Source organism: Elephantulus edwardii, unplaced genomic scaffold, assembly GCF_000299155.1.
Source record: "Elephantulus edwardii isolate Elephantulus edwardi_28Jun2011 unplaced genomic scaffold, EleEdw1.0 scaffold00491, whole genome shotgun sequence".
Lineage (NCBI taxonomy): Eukaryota > Metazoa > Chordata > Mammalia > Macroscelidea > Macroscelididae > Elephantulus > Elephantulus edwardii.
The window spans coordinates 403,239-420,034 of NW_006400241.1; the positions used below are offsets into that span (position 1 = coordinate 403,239).

A 16,796-nucleotide genomic window follows, 5' to 3' on the forward strand; every position below is an offset into this window, starting at 1 on the left:
GCAAATATTTAACTACAAGGACATGCCTTAGATCAAGACTTAGGATTTTCAGTTCTCTTTTATTTAGAGTCAAAAGCCTTACTATGATCTTCACCTTCCCATGCGATGCCCCTGGTCCTCTTCTGTCACATCTAACTTTGTCTCCTGGTCTCTCAGCTAGGAGAACATGCAGGAAAGAAGCTGAGAACCCAAGAAAACGGCTTTCTGTCATGAAAAGCTCTTCTCTGACTCTCAACTCCCAACCTGGACCATGACAACTTCCCACCTTGGCTTGGGGCAGGGATGTGGAGAGGAATAATGCTGGTTCATGAGCTGATAGGGTTTCCAGGACCAAAGGCAGACAGAAATCCCAGAAACAAATATCCTGATTCTGCTTTTGGTACTAGAGCCATGGTAGTATTAGAATTCAGGAATTCACTAGTACATAATTCATAAGCAGCATTACATGGGTTGACTGTTCTAGTGAAATAAGCTTTGAAGGTAACACAATGCATTAGCATAAATATATCAATATATCCTTTTTGCAGTCCTTTAAGGCTAAATATCTCTAAATCTAGCTAAAACTTAGAAATATTATGTCTTCTGGTCTGTCTTCAGGGAGCTAATCCTGAAGACAGCTTTCAGTTTCTGGGACAGCCCTGTCGTAGTACCCAGTTAAGAGCTCTAAAGAACAGGATACGTTTAAAAGATTCCATGTATTTCATGCATTGCCTCATATGTGAAATACAATGTATATGAATGGGGGGACCCTTTTGGGGGTAGGGGAGTCAAAAGCTAGAATTAAGATTTATAGCAAAGTACAGTCTGGGTAGCTTCTGAAATATGCTAGCAGAGAATCATCCTTGATACTCATGGCTTTAGGTTGTTACAAAGTTCTCAGTCCTTCTAATATTGGCTCATTACCTAACAGTCATCCAGAAAACTTGGGCACAAAGCTCTTAGCTCTGGTTCAATGGCATAGCATTCCCAAGGTCTGTTCCCTCTCATATTGTATCTCTGGTTCCCTGCTGTGGCTGCTATGGCTGTTGCTCCTGTAGACCCTTCCTAGTCTGGCTAGCACAAAATCTCTAGTCTTGAAAAAAACATTACATTCTCTTGCTTCTTCTTCTCTGCTAGCAGTGAGGTTTCTCTTTTTCTGCTGCACTATCCACTCAATTTAATGGCAAGGCTAGCCAACCCCCTGTGGACTGGTGAGATTAGCCAGTCACCTGGAGGATAGGCTAACATGCCCTGTTCTCCTATTCTCACCCACCCACCCACCCATCCATAGCAAAGTCAAATTCAATAGCTAGGAAAGTAATTTTGAATATCAGACTCTTCACACCACAAAACTTAAAAAATATTATAAAATTAAAACATATTCTTGAAAGTTTATGACCAAGATGAACAGAAGATATTAATTCCCTGCCAGTCTTAGCTATGATGACATTTATTTCTTTCTGATTTGTTTTAGTAGCTTAGTCACAATAAATATAAAAAAGAATGACAAAAATCTGTCCCATCTCTAAATAATTTGTGTTTCATCAATTCTCAGATCTCAATAGATCAGAATATCCTTTCAGAACAAGATAAACACCAACATAGAAAACAGCTGGAGTCACAGGCTACCCTAGCAGAAAAAAAACCCACAAAACAACCCCACAACCTTTTAATGCAAAAAAAAAGTAACAATAAGGTGTTTTTTTTTTAAAGTAGCCGTAGGAAAATATTCCACATGCAGCACAGGAACACCCCATTGCCCCCAGAACACAGAGTCACCACAGAATCTCATTTTCCACACTTCAAAAATACTCAATAGCCAACTCTGCCTTTTTAGTCACAAATGAGACTGACTCCAAGTTCTACCTGAAGATGTTCCAGGTTTTGCACATTTTCTAACCCCTGACACTTTCATCCACCTCGTTTCCTTTCCTACTTCAGCTTCTCAACAGTTTAGCAGAGAATTTAGCCCAAATCCCAATCCTGAAAGAGGACCCTGACCACCCATGACTTCTCTGAAACCTGGTTCTACCTGACCCTCAACCTCAGCTCAGTCAGGACTAACCTGCTGAATTTCACTTTCTTAGGGAGACAAGTAAAGTATACTTCGACTCTCAGATGGAGGTCCAGGGCTTACAGGTCTGGGAAAGGATGACGTCAACCCCTTTTCTGCCAGGAACACTCTTTTAAGGAGGCGGATAACACTGTGGTAGTAACAGTTGTCCTGTTTCCCTTTCAGCCAGGACTGGTTTCCTGAGGAGGGGAGCGTGCGGCGGCTTCTGTGTGCAGACCACTGCTGCCACACCTGCAATGAGGCAGCTCTGGAGGTTCAGCAGCTGTTAAGTGAAAACACTGAGGTGGAAGAACCACAATATTCCCATTCCCTAGAGAGTCTGTCCATGTCTACTATCTCCTTTGAGCAGACTCCGGAGCTGCATTCTCAGCAACATCAGGACCTTCCAATGGTACCTGTAAACATCACACTGTCACAATTAACAGATCAAAAATCCTTAACACGGATAGCTTTTCAATCAACTGATATGATCAGCATTCGGGATTACTGGGCTGACCGTCTAAAGACAGGGGATGAATATCAACTGCCAAGTATGCCCGGGGACACAGGGAATAGGTCATCTTCAAGGATTGAAGAGCTTAGGTTTCCTGTGAACCACCCAGAGATAATGAACCCCAGCTGTGGATTTGTGCAGGCAAGCCAAGACCAGCAGCCCTTGAACTCCCATGTTCCTTTGCTGTCTGTAAAATCAGAGCTCACTCAACTGTCATATCTGACGCCTTTATATATGGACACTGTCAACCTAGCCCACCTGCAATTCCTCAGATCTGAAGTCCTCATGCTTCTTGAGCTCCATGTAAAAAGATGGATGCATTTCCAGAGATGGGGACTCCCAAGACATGTGGAAGAGTCCCTGAGGCAGCTTATGCCAAATTCACCATTGTTTTACCAAGCTGGCAATAGCCAAATGGTTCCTTTCATCATGCATACTTCTAGTATGCGTTTTGAAACAATTAGGGCCGTTTCCCAGAAGTCCTTGGGTTCCGTTATGGTTGTCCAGCCCACTCAGGCCTTTTGGGTTTCTGAATGGTCTATTATGGATCCAGAACCAATCCAGCACTGCCAGAAAGCCCCACACTCTCTGGCTCTGACTTTGCCCCCTTCAGCCATTAAGCTCCTAAGTGGTCTCAATTCACAAGCTGAGGGGCAGGCTGAAGACACAAGGGATCACCTGAAGCAGAAACAAAGCCAGCTGTTCTGTGGCCTCCCTTGTCTACACAGTGAGTTGCCACCTTCATGGGCTCTCAACGTCTCTCCTGCACGAAGAGGAGCTTATTTCAGTCCCCCTCAAATCTTCCTTTTCTCTTCAGTGACCCCTCCTTTCTCCCTGTGCTAACTAATAATCCAGAACAGGCAGCTCTACCTTCTTCCCCACATACCCCCAACCTAGGCTTTCCAGCTGACCACCAGGAAATCCAGATCAATGTCCCATTCCTGACTGTGGCCGAGTGTGAAGCTTTGGATTGGCACCTACTGCAGAAGCAGCTTAGATGGAACTTGCCATTGATTTTCCAAAGATCTCAGCAAGCCCAGAGCCTCATGCAATATGAGCCCTGTGACACAACCCAATCTTCTGAGACTGGGGAGACTTCCCAGGCAAGGAGGCCTGCCCTAGGTCTCACAAGAGAAACACTTTTCTTCCCAAACCATGCCCAGAGAATGCTGGAGCTCCACCTGCAGAAGAAGTTGATTTACCATTGCTGGGGCCTACCCCACATGATTAGGCAGTCCATCCCGCTGTTCCTGTCCTTTACTGACCAGCAGTCCCTGCCCTGGTGCAAGGCAGACTTGAACAATGGGAGTATTCCCCCACCTGCAGCCCCAGAGGACAGTGGGGTTAGTCACCTGTCCTCACTCACCTCAGCCCCAGTGTCACTCTTCATGCCACCTTTGCTCACCAAGGTCAGTGCAAACCTGCAGAGTCATATCAATTCCAAATACTGGCAGATCCACCAGGGAGCTATCCCTACCTGTGTATGTATCTCTTGGAACTACGGAATTCCTGGAAGCCAGGCTGTGGCTCCTGACATGTCCTCAATGCCAGCAGCCTCTGGTCAGCAGCAGACCGCCCCATGTTCTGTTACTGAACACACTAAGCTCTCTCAATGTCTATCAGAAGGAACCATTCAAAAACTGGAGACATCTTTACAGCTTAAGTACTTGGCCTTCCTCTCAGGGATGTCTTCTGAGGACATTACTTTAGCAATCACTAGTAAACGTGCACTTGCAGAGATAATGCCTGAACCTGTCAAAATCACAGGAGAGCCTTCAAGTGAAATGATCTCATATGAAGGACAACACACAAGTCCTACATCAGGCTTTCAAGAGGACAATGAGATGTGTGTAGACAGTGCCCAAGACTTCCTGGTTGAAGCACAGGAGGAAGAAAAAGTGGAGACGGTGTCTCTAGAAAGGCAGAGAGGTGCTTGTGTTGCACACTTGACCAGGACACCCCTCTCTAGCAAACGAAATTTCCATCTAAGAATAAAGGACCAAGACAAACAGTTGGGAACTCCCATGAAGTCACGGGAGTCCAAGGACATCCTAGAAAACATATCCACACAAGGGTCACCTGGGAGTCCAACCAGTCCAGGACAAACCTTGGTAGGGGAATTCTCCATCCCAACAGGCATTCCACATGCCCCAGAGCCAGAACTGGGCCACCTTACGGAGCAGCAGTCCACTGAGCCAAATGCAGTATGGCAGAGCCAGAAGTGTGTAAGTGCCACAGCAGTGCTCCTTGATCCTTCCCACTGCGTCCCCAGCGTCACACAACCCAGTGGGGACATGACAAATGCCCAGGTGCTTTGTGTTCAGGCAGAATCCAGAGAGAATAGCCCCACACTGGGGGAGCCCTTGTACCCTGAGTCTCAAGACTCTGACAAGAGCAAGCACTCAGCCCAAGTTCTCATGCTGGCAGAAAAGAAAGAACTCCCAGGGACGCCCAAGCCAGCCAGGAATCATGGCAAAGGGGATGCAGAGATTGGATTTTCTTCATCCAGACAAGATAGACAGCCTGCTGAAGACCAGAGGCCAGGGGAAGCAAAACCCAGGAGAGAGAGCATTGATCTTACTGTTTCCTGTCAGCTCAGTCTTCAGCTCCCAGAACTGCCTCCAAGAATCCCTGAGGAGGAAGAAATCAAACAAAATTATGTGCAAGACAATCAGACAAAGCTGAATCTCACCACTGAGTCAGCAAGGATTCCTGGGATGGCCCAACCTGCAGTGTGCCAGGCTTCACAGGATCTATCTTTGTTGACCATACCTGTTCAGGGTAAGCCTTTGCAACACCAAACTTCATACGATCAGATTCTCCAAGGTCAAGTGACAACAGCTCATGTTCACAAGAGCCCCAGGCTTCTAGATTCTGGCTTCAGAAATAAGTTCAAACATTTCCAGCAATACATTAATCCTACTACAAAGGGCAGAGTGGGTCATGAATCTGTGATCTTTCCTGCACAGAAAATGAACAAAACAAGAGAGCAAAGTGCCAAGAGGAGCCTGGCCCTAAACAAAGGGCTTGTGGAGAAAGCTAAGGCAGGGAAGACAGAGGGGGACCCAAAGGCCCAGCCTTCCCCCATTGAGAAGCAGGTGGGTCTAGCATTTTTGAATGGTCCCAAGGCAGCAGACAACCGGCTCCGGCTCCGCTCTCACCAGCTCTGTTCTGCCCTAGTCCTAGGCCAGCCGCATCACTGTCCTCGGCACTGTCCTTGAAGGCCTTGTGCCGCCCAACCAGGAAACACTCTCTAGGTCTCAGTTGTTGCCTGAGAAGAAAATAATGGTCTCTTCAGAACTGTTCACAGAGACTTTGTAGCTCCCAAACCTCTGTAACCTTGAAGGGGATTCATCTTGTCATCTTCATTATAGTACAGCTGCTAAGCATAATTTCCAAATAGATCTCTAAACAAAGCTGCGTCTGCTTGTTCCTTCCTATATCTCCTGTGGTGTGTGTTAAGGAAATTCATGATACATGTGTAAAACTCCTTTTTTTATCTGGGTGAAAACTGAAAACCCACATTTCAAATAGGCCATGATCTCAATTCCTTACAGTCCTGCACAGGGTACTACTAGTAGGTGTTACTTGAAAAATACTTCCGTAACCAAATTAAGTTTTAAGTTAGAAAACTGAGATGTTCTGATCCACTAGCATCTCTGCAGGAGGAAGACAGGGAATGAAACAGAAAACCAAAAAGTGCTGTGTTGGTCACTGGGGTCCGGGCAGGTGCTGGAGGCCCACCTTTCCCCAGCTGATAAGCATAGCTAAAGGCTCGTTCACATCTCACAAACGTGGGAGGCCCATAAATGGCCTCTCATCTAAACCAAATCAGTACTACACAATACACTTCAGCTTTTTCCACTCTCTTTTAGAAGTGTATAACTAATCCTCAACCTAGAATTTAACTCCTAGGCCAATTTTAACTGCAATCCTAAAATTAATCCCAACCTTAACTCAAACCCAAATCAAAGGCATGCTAAACCCACGGCTGTTGAGTCCTTTCCAATTAACCAGAACCTTCCAGCTGGTTTCATGATCATAAGTCTTTACAGGAGGACATTATCCATCTTTTTCCCCCGCTGAACAGCTGGTGGATTTGAAATACGTAATACACTACCAATCTGAATTATAAATCCAATAAAAATCTCAACTTTAATATCATCACAATTCCAACAGTATGTTTACCACAACCTCACTCTAACCTGTAACTACCATATCCACACTATTCTAAGAACTACTTAGCTCTAAGCAACTACGTATTGAGTAATTACTGCAGTCACACTATGCTCAGAAATACCATACACATTAAACGTGTGTCATGTGCAACCCAGGAACTGCCCTGCTCCCTCAATCACAGTTGCAAGGTCCACAAGCCAACTAATTTATGGAGAGCTCAGAACCCGTGCTCTTTGATCCTAATTGGACATAAAGTCATGTGTTGTAAGATGTCTAGTCAGGTAACTCTTGAGCACATACACGCCCATGGTCCCATAAAGTTATACAAGTAGTCCCTGTATAATGAACAAGTTCTATTCCTAGTCAGTCTTTAAAATCAAATTTTGTGTGAGTCAGGAACAGTTAGCTACAGTCCTTATTTAATACTAATCCAATGTTTGTCTTAGTTTATTGTAGTTGTTGTGTATCAAGTTGGAACTGACCCATAGATAACCCACCCAGTGAGTTTTCAAAGGCAGTTTATTGTGCTGGAGGAGATTGCCTATCTTTCTTCACATGGAGCAACTGGTGGATTTGAACCATGTACCTTTGAGTTTGTCGGTGCAACTCCTTAACACTCGGCCACCAGAGCTTCCTTAGTATACAGTATATTATTCTATGAATAATAAAATAAAGCAAAACAACAACAATGAAGAGAGCTCTGGATATCTAGTGGTTAAGAATTATACTGCCAAGTCATACCTGGAGTTACACTGCCAAACCAAAGACAAGTGGTTTGAATCCACCAGTTGTCCCATAGGAGAAAGACAGGTGCAGTTGCAAGAAATAAAAAGTTGTTAGTTTGGGGTTTTTATAAAAGAAAATTTTCTATTTTAATTGTGATTTTAATGGACATTTAGAAAAAAAGATAGATTTTCATTCATTCATTGTTGCACATTTTACCTCCTCCCCCTTCCTTTCACCTCCCCTCCCCCAATTCACTTTTTTTTTTAATACTAGTTCTTTGTTGCACAATTGCCTCCCCACACCCCCAAATCCTCTCTGCAGTGTATCTCTTATTCTGGGCTATTGCTATACTTATAATGCATAATTATATATTCCCTTTAAACAGTTTTTTCTTTCCTCTGTTTCAATTCAGTATTCATTATGTATTCCCTCTTTTCTTAGTTTCCTCTCAACCCCCATGTCAGTCCTGTTTTATAATAGTGGTGCTATGCAGCATTTGTCCTTTTGTGAGTGAGATATTTCACTCAACTTAATGTCCTTGAGGTTAACCCATGTTGTATAATAATATATTAGATCCTTGCTTGCAGTGCTGCATGCATAGTATTCCATTGTGTGAATATACCATTGTTTTTCTATTCATTCATTTGGTTATAGACACTTGGGTTGCTTCTGTCTCTTTGCTATTGTAAATGACACATCAATAAACATATATCATTTAGGTGGTAGTTCTGGTTTCTTTAGGGTATATTCCTAGTAGTGGAATTGCTAGGTCAAATGGTATTTCTATTTTCAACTTTTTGAGAAAGTGCTACACTGACTTCCATAGTGGTTGCACCATTTTACACTCCCACCAGCCATAAATCCATAAATAAAGATTCCAATCTCTCCATAACCTCGACAGCATTTGTTTTTTGCTTCTCTGCTGAACATTGCTATTGTTACTGGGATGAGACGATACCTCACAGTTGTTTTTATTTGCATCTCTCCCAGAACACTTGATTGCGCTTATGCGAAACTTATACTTGGACCAGGAGGCAGTTGTCAGAACAGAGCAGGGAAACACACTGCATGCATGGTTCAAAATTGGGAAGGGTGTGCATCAAGGATGTGTCCTATCTCCATATCTTTTCAATCTGTATGTGGAACAGATTATCTGGGAGGCTGGGGTCTATGAGGAGAAGTGTGGCATCAGAATTGGTGGAAGATTCATCAACAATCTGCCTTATGAAGATGAAACAACCCTGCTTGCTGAAACTGAGGAGGACCTGAAGTGCTTGCTGCAGAAGCTCAGGGACTGTAGCCTTCAATATGGGTTGAAGCTCAACATCAAGAAGACAGAGATTCTCACCACTGGGCCGATTAGCAACATCATGATGAATGATAAAGAGATTGAGATTGTTAACAGTTTTGGTTTGGTTGGCTCCACAATTAACACTCATGGTACCAGGATCCAGGAAATCAAGAGATGAATTACATTGGGAAAGTCAGATGTCAGAGACCTCTCCAGAGTACTGAAGAGCAACAATGTCAGGCTGGAGACTAAGGTGTACCTGAAACAGGCCATAGTCTTCGAAATTGTGTGCTATGCATCAAAGAGCTGGCCAGTGACTAGGGATGACAGAAGGAGAGTTGATGTCTTTGAACTTTGGTGCTGGAGAAGAGTATTGAATATACCGTGGACTGCAAGGAAAACAAACAAGTTCGTTCTAGAGATGATGAAGCCAGGCTGCTCCTTGAAGGCAAGGATCCTTAAGCTTCGTCTGACATTCTTTGGACATGTTGCAAGGTGGGATCAGTCCTTGGAGAGGGACGTCATGCTTTGGAGGGTGGAGGAACAGCGCAGAAGACGAAGACCCTTGATGAGATCACCCTTGATTCTGTCACTGCGGTAATGGGGATAGGTGTGTCAGAGAGCAGGGTTTAGGGCTGTTGTACATAGGGTCGCTATGAGTTGCAAGTGACTCGACGGCACATAACAACAACAAAACTGAAAGCTAGGGATTTTGAACATTTCTTCATGTGTTTGTTGGCCATCTGCATGTCTTTGTCGGTGAAGTGTCTTTTCATATCCTGTGCCCATTTTGTAATTGAGTTGTTTATCTTTTTATTGTTAGGGTGCTAGAATATTCTATCATTATAAATTTTTTTTTTGTCTGTGGTTTTCCTTTTTACCCTTTTAGAGAAGTTTTCTGATGGGCATAGGAATTTGATTCTTAGAAGGTCTCATTCATCTTAATGTGCATTTGATTCAGAACCAACTCATATCTGACTCCACAGCCGGTTTTCAGAGAAAATAAATTGCATGGGAAGAGGACAGCACAGGACAGGGCAGGGTACAGATATGCTATCCTGTCCATAGAGTCACTGTGGTGGTCGACTCCACTGCACCTAACAACAGCAACGACAATGATTACTCAGAAGTGCAAACAGCCCTCTCTTGGATGAAAGACAATCAGGAGGCTCATTAGAGGCAAGGAAGGTGAAATTTTGTCTCACCTGTTTTGGGTATGTTGTCATCAGGGGTTGGTGTCCTTGGAAAAGGACACAATACTTGGAAAGTCAAAGGTCGTTGAAGTAGAGGAAACTCTAAGGAGATGTACTGACACTGTAACTGCAGCAGTGGACTTAAGCATGGAAAAGAATATGAGGTGGTGCAGGATCAAAATCCTGGGATTTCAATCTGTTGAGCACAAGACTGCTGTTATCAGGAGGTGACCAATGGCATCTAACAAATACACACACCTGGCTATTATTGGGTGTAAGTGTGTTCTAGAGAACTTGGGTTCAAATTCCAGGTCTTTAGCGTGGAACTTAAGCAAGTCAGATTCCCTGTTAGTGAAAGAGGGATTATAAGAGTACGATATAATTGTGGTAACCTTGAGAAGAATGAGAATTCTAGAACAGTTGATTGTGCTCATGCAAAACCTATAATGGACCAGGAAGTAGTCTGCAGAACAGAGCAAGTTAATACTAATCATTCAAAATCAGGAAAGGAGTGTGTCAGGGATGTGTCTTGTCTCCATATCATTTCAATCTATTTGCAGAACAGATCAATGTAGACGCTGGACTTTATGAGGAGGAATGTGGCATCAGGATTAGAGGAAGACTCATCAACAGCTTGCATTATGTAGATGACATAATGCTTGCGGATACAGAGGAGGACTCATTGTTGTACCCTATGTACAACAGCCCTAAACTCTGCTCTGTCCTGTGCCAATCACACTGTCTCTGACACACCCATCCCGATTGTCCCAGTCACCGAATCAATCCACCTCATAGAGGGCCTTCCCCTCCTGCGCTGTTCCTCCACCCTCCTGAGCATGATGTCCTTCTCCAAGGACTGGTATCTCTTTACAACATGTCCAAACTATGGTAGATGGAGCCTCAGAATCCTTGCCTCCAAGGAGCCACCTGGTTTAACCCTTTCCAGGATGAATCGGTTTGTTTTCCTAGAAATCCATTGTACTCTAAATACTCTTCTCCAGCACCACAGCTCAAAGGTATCATTTCTCCTTCTATCCTCCTTGGTCATTGTCCAACTCTGTTACATAACAAGTGATTACAAAGACCGTGGCCTGTATCAGACGCACCTTAGTCTCCAGAGAGACACCCTTGCTCCTCAGTACTTTGGAGAGGTCCCTAACAGCAGACTTTCCCATGGCAATGCGCCTTTTAATTTCCTGGCTACTGGTGCCGAGAGTGTTGACTGTGAAGCCAAGCAATCTAAAGCTGTGAACAATCTCAGTCTCTTCACCATCCGTCCTGATGCTGTCAGTTGGTCCAGTGGTGAGAATCTTTGTCTTCTTGACATTGAGTGTCAATCCATATTGGAGGCTACAGTCCTTGACCCTCTGCACCAAGCGCTTCAGGTCCTCCTCAGTTTCAGCAGGCAGGGTTGTGTCATCTGCGTAACTGAGATTGTTGATAGATCTTCCACCAATCCTGATGCCGCATTTCTCATAGATCCCAGCCTCCTGGGTAATCTGTTCTGCTTACAGGTTGAAAAGGTATGGAGATAGGACGCATCCATGGCTTATGCCCTTCCCAATTTTAAAACATGCAGTGTTCCCTTGCTCTGCTCTGACGACTGCCTCCTGATCCAAGTATAGGTTTCACAGTGTTCTGGAAGTTCCATTCTTCTCAGAGTCAGCCACAGTTTGTTATGATCCACACAGTCAAATGCCTTTGCATAGTCAATGAAACACAGATATACATTCCTCTTGTATTCCCTGCTTTCAGCTAAGATCCATCTAACATCAGCTACAATATCCCTAGTACCGCAACCCCTTCTAAGCCTAGCCTGGACTTCTAAGCCTAGCCTGGACTTCTGGTAGTTCTCTGCTGATGTGCTTGTTCCAGTCATTTTTGGATAATCTTCAGCAAAATCTTGCTTGCATGTGAAATCAGTGAGATTGTTCTATGGTTTCCTGATGGGTCACCTTTCTTCAGGATGGGAACAAATATAGCTCTCTTCCAGTCAGTTGGCCAAGTGGTTGTTCTCCAGATTTCTTGGCACAACTTGGTGAACATGTCCAGGGCAGCATCTGTTAGTGGAAATATGTCCATTGGTATCCCATCTATTCCTGGAGCCTTATTTTTTGCCATTTCCTTCAAATGTAGTCCCATTTAGGAGCAGAAAAAGAGAGACTTGGCCCTGCGTCAGTAGTAGGCCTAAACCCAATGTCAGTAGGAAAGAGCTAGAAATACCTCTTCATCCAATGTTGCTACCTGGTAGATTCCACTTTTTCTCTCAGTAGATTCCTTTCTCTCTCCCTTCCATAAGAGAGGACTAAAAGCAAGATTTCTCAGAAAGTCGAAGACAGATGCATCAAGGTGAAGAAGCCCCTCCTTAGGAATGTTGTTGTGTACCGTCAAGTTGGAACTGACACATAGCTTGGTGGGTTTTCAGAGACAGTTAATCGCATGGGAGGAGATTGCCCATCCTTCTTCCACAGAGCAACTGGTGGCCTCAAACCATATACCTTCAGGATTGTAGTGCAGCTTCTTGGCATTAGGCCAACTGAGCTCCCTCCTTAGAAATGTAGGAGATTCGAGTCCCAACTAATCTCACAGGTCCTCAGGTGGGGCAAGCCTATGACCCATCTCAGGAGACTGGGAGCCAGGAAGAACAGTGCCCACCTGAGGCTGCTCTCTCCTCCTAGCAGCAAGCCAAAAGGTCTGAGTCCATCTGACTTTCCAGGGGCGTTTCCCTCTTTCTTTCCTTTTCTCTTTAACTCTTCGTCATGGACTCTGTTTCACCAAACATGCCTCCTCTGCATTCCCTTAATAAACCTTTTCCACTTGTTTTGCTACATTACCACTGTGTGTATGTCTGTTCACTTATCTACAGTCACCTCAATTCACCTCCTTGCAGGAAATATTAGCAAGTAGTGAAGAGATAAAAAAAAAACACCCCTAGTTTTTACACATTTCAATGATCATCAATGTGAATTCTTCAACCTCTGATGAAGAGAGAGACATGTTTTAGTGTAAAACAACCATGCCTACTTCCCAGCAACAGTAGCTGTTGCATATTGAGCTGATTCTGAAATCTTATGGTCTGTAGACAATTCAGACAAACCCCTATGACTTCAATTCTTGACTTTCACCAAGGTAGCCCCTACAAAGCAAAGTCTGTGGTCTGTTTCATTTACTATGACCTATCACCCTCGACTAGATGGTTCCATCTGATCTCTGTCCTTTTTTTGTAACACCCTATGTGCATGCCCCCTTTCTGTGTTATGCGAATATCCTGGTCTCTGATAAGATGAAGACATAAGGCTGATGATACTCATATCAAAAAGTGTCTTGTCTAAGAGGCCCAGAAACCAAATGCATGGACATCCCCTTTCCTTTGTCACCTCAGTGTAAATGGACCTTCAGTTACTTGTATAAATTCTGCCTGAAAGTTGAAACCTAGAGGTTTTGCGGTTTAGCTGGCTCTGCTGGTGGTCCAGTTCCATGACTCTTCTCCCTTTCCTACAGCGTGCCAGAAGAAACGGCCTTTTCATGATTTTTATTAACTAGAGTAGTTAACTGTTTTTTCCTTTTATTCCCCCTCTACAAGTTTGGCTTGGAATCTGAGGATTTTTGTTAAAGATAAAAAGTGAACAAGTGACAGTATCTCTGCAAACCCTAGCCACAGGGTCTGGTGTCTGGTGTGCGTATACTCCTCACTGTCTCAGTGCTATCTTGACTGACAGGCTATTGATGTTAGAGGCCATCAAGTCCATAGAAAGAAATGTGCTAAAATTAGAGCTCTTTTTCTCTCTTCACCACTAACTAATAATACTTCCTGTGAGGAGGGTGAGTTGAGGTGACTGTAAATAAGTAAAGAGAATACACACAGTGGTAATTTAGCAAAACAAGGAAAAAGGTTTATTGTTGTTGTTATAGGCCATCCAGTCTGCTCTAACAACAGCTCTGAAGGCTGCCCTATTTGAGCCAGTCTCACTGACTCCAACAGACCAACTCCCACTTGCCCTCGTTACTGTATCAGTCCATCTAATACGGGGTCTTCCTCTCCCACACTGTAACTCTACCCATCCAAGCATACTATCTTTCTCCAGGGACCTGCCCCTCCTGGCCATGTGCCCAAAGAATGTGAGACAGAGCTTCAAAGTCCTCGCCTCCAAGAAGAGACTTGGTTTCCACCCCTGACTTTCTAGGAGTGTTTCTCCCCTTTCTTAAGGAGTCATGTTTGGTGAAAGATAGATTATGCAGAAGAGTTAAAGAGAAAAGGAAGAGGGAGAAACAGTCCTGGAAAGTCAGGGGTGGACCCAAACTTTTGAGTCTCCTGCCCAGAGAAGAGAGAGTAGCCTCAGCTGGGCCTTGCTTTTTGTCAGCTCTCAGCCTCCCGAGACAGGTCATAGGCTTGCCTGCTGCAGACCTGTGGGATTGGTTGGGGTTTGTATCCCCTAAATTCCTAAGGACAGTGCTTTTTCACTTTGGTGAATCTGTTTTTTATTTCCCTTCCTATTTCTTGAGAAGCCTTGCTCTTAATCCTCCCCTGTGGGGGTGAGAGGCAGAGAGAGACAGGGACCAACCAGGTAGTGATTGTATTCCTTGACCTCCATTGATGCTGTGGTGTGTAATCTGTGTACACTGGAATTGGCTTTCCTGGGGCCATGACTCCTAGTGTGCATTCCAAGTGCACATCGCTCACATTCAACCATATCATGGCTACTGCAGGCATGATTGGCTTCTCTGAGCCCTCACATAATCACCAGTATTTTGCAGATGCACAAAGTTACCACTCTTCCCATTTACTGGTTCATAAATCAGGATTTCTTGAGGCTCACCTCTCCCATTAATTGTTTAAGCATCCAGGATTTGGATCTAGGGGAATCCAATCACTACTCACCCACATTCTTTTTATGAAGGCTGTTATGTTGTTGTTGTTGTTGTGTGCTGTTGAGTCACTTGTGACTCATAGTGAACCTATGTACAATAGCTCTGAACCCTGCTCTACTGTGCCAACATTATTGTCGCTGACACACCCACCCCCCTTACCCCAGTCACTGAATCATCAAGGGTCTTCCTCTCCTGCGCTGTCCCTCCAACCTCCCAAGCGTGAAGTCTCTCTCCAAGGACTAGTCCCACATTGTAACATGCCCATGTATGTCAGTCAGATGAAGCTTCAGAATCCTTACTTCCAAGGAGCAACCTGGTTTCACCCTCTTTAGTACTAATTTATTTGTCCTAGCAGTTCTTGGATATTCAGCACTCTTCTCCAGCACCACAGCTCAAAGGTATCAATTCTCCTGCTAGTCATTGTTCAGCTCTCTGATGCATAGCAAGTAATTGCAAAGACTGTGGACTGGATTAGATGCACCTTTGTCTACAGACTGACATCATTGCTCTTCAGTACTCTAGAGATGTCCCTGACAGCAGACTTTCCCAATGCAATTAATTTTTGTTTGTTTGTTTCCTGGCTGCTGGTACAGGATTGTGGAGCCAAGCAAACAGAAACAATCTCAGTCTCTTCACCGTCCATCATGATGCTGCCAATCAGGACAATGGTGAGAATCTTTGCTTTCTTATTAATGTTCAGTTTCAATCTATATTGAAGGCTGCTTTCCTTGACCTTCTATAACAAGTGCTTCAGATCCTCCTCAGTGTAATCAAGCAAGGTTGTATCATCTGTCTAACAAAGGTTGTTGATGAGTCTTCCTCCAATTCTGTTGCCATATTCCTCCTCATAGACCCAAGTCTCAAATGATCTGTTTTGCATATAGATTAGAAAGGTATGGAGATAGGACACATCCTTGGCATATATCCTTTCTGATTTTGAACCAAGCAGTGTTTTCTTGCTCTGTTCTGACAACTGCTCCCTGGTTCAAGTATAGGTTTCACATAAGGACAGTCAAGTGTTCTGGGATTCACATACTGTTCAGGGTCAGCCACAGTTTGTTGTGATCCACACAGTCAAACGCCTTTGCATACTCAAACACAGATACACATTCCTCTGTTACTGTCTGGTTTTAGCCAAGATTCTTTGGCAATGAAGGAAGAAATTCAAGCTCCTCTGAAGGAATTGGCAAAAACCAAGTCCCCAGGAATTGACATAATAACAATTGACATATTTTAACAAACAGACACAGACTCTGATGTGCTCACAATGTTGTGCCAAGAAATCTGGAGAACAACCACCTGGCTAACTAACTGGTAGAGATCCATATGTTTCCCATTCCAAAAAACTGGTGAAACAACAGAGTGTGGAAATTATTGAATAAGATCATTAATATCATATGTAAACAAGATTCAGCTGGAAATTATGAAAAAAAAAAAAACGACTGGAACAGCACATCAACAGATAATTTCGACATGTAGGCTTGGTTTAGAAGAAGCCTTGGTACTAGGGATACTATAGCTTATGTTAGATGGATCTTGGCTGAAAGCTAAGCATACAAAAGGCTGTTATATTCTGTTTCACAATTACTCTAATGGCTTAAAGTAGGAAGGAAAACTCCAACTTCTACTTGGATACCCCAGTGTCCAAGTTCTATATTATACCTTTTTATGCAGGATTTCTAAAAAATGTTAAGTCTTTTAGTTCAGTCACATTTGGCACTTTTTTATCTGAAGGGGCTAGGAAAGTCTTTTGCCCATAGTTTAACTGTGCCTGCTGCACCTGCTCTAAGTTTATGGCATGCTTTTAAAACAACTTGCTTCTGTATGAGTTCTAAGAATAGAAATTGATAAGGGAGTATTCTGTAAACTTTTGTTATAAGACTACTGTCTGAGATGGAAATACAAAAGTTTGTTCCCAGTCAGTAGGTTTTCTTTTCACCTTATTGGAAAAAGTTTTTGATGTACATAGAGATTTAATCTTTAGAAGGTCCC

At 43.7% G+C, this 16,796-nt stretch overlaps 1 pseudogene; it reads left to right on the forward strand.

Annotated features, from left to right (window-relative positions):
- Positions 1-2,378: 2,378 nt before the first annotated feature.
- Positions 2,379-5,767, forward strand: LOC102866739 (annotated as a pseudogene).
- Positions 5,768-16,796: the final 11,029 nt, after the last annotated feature.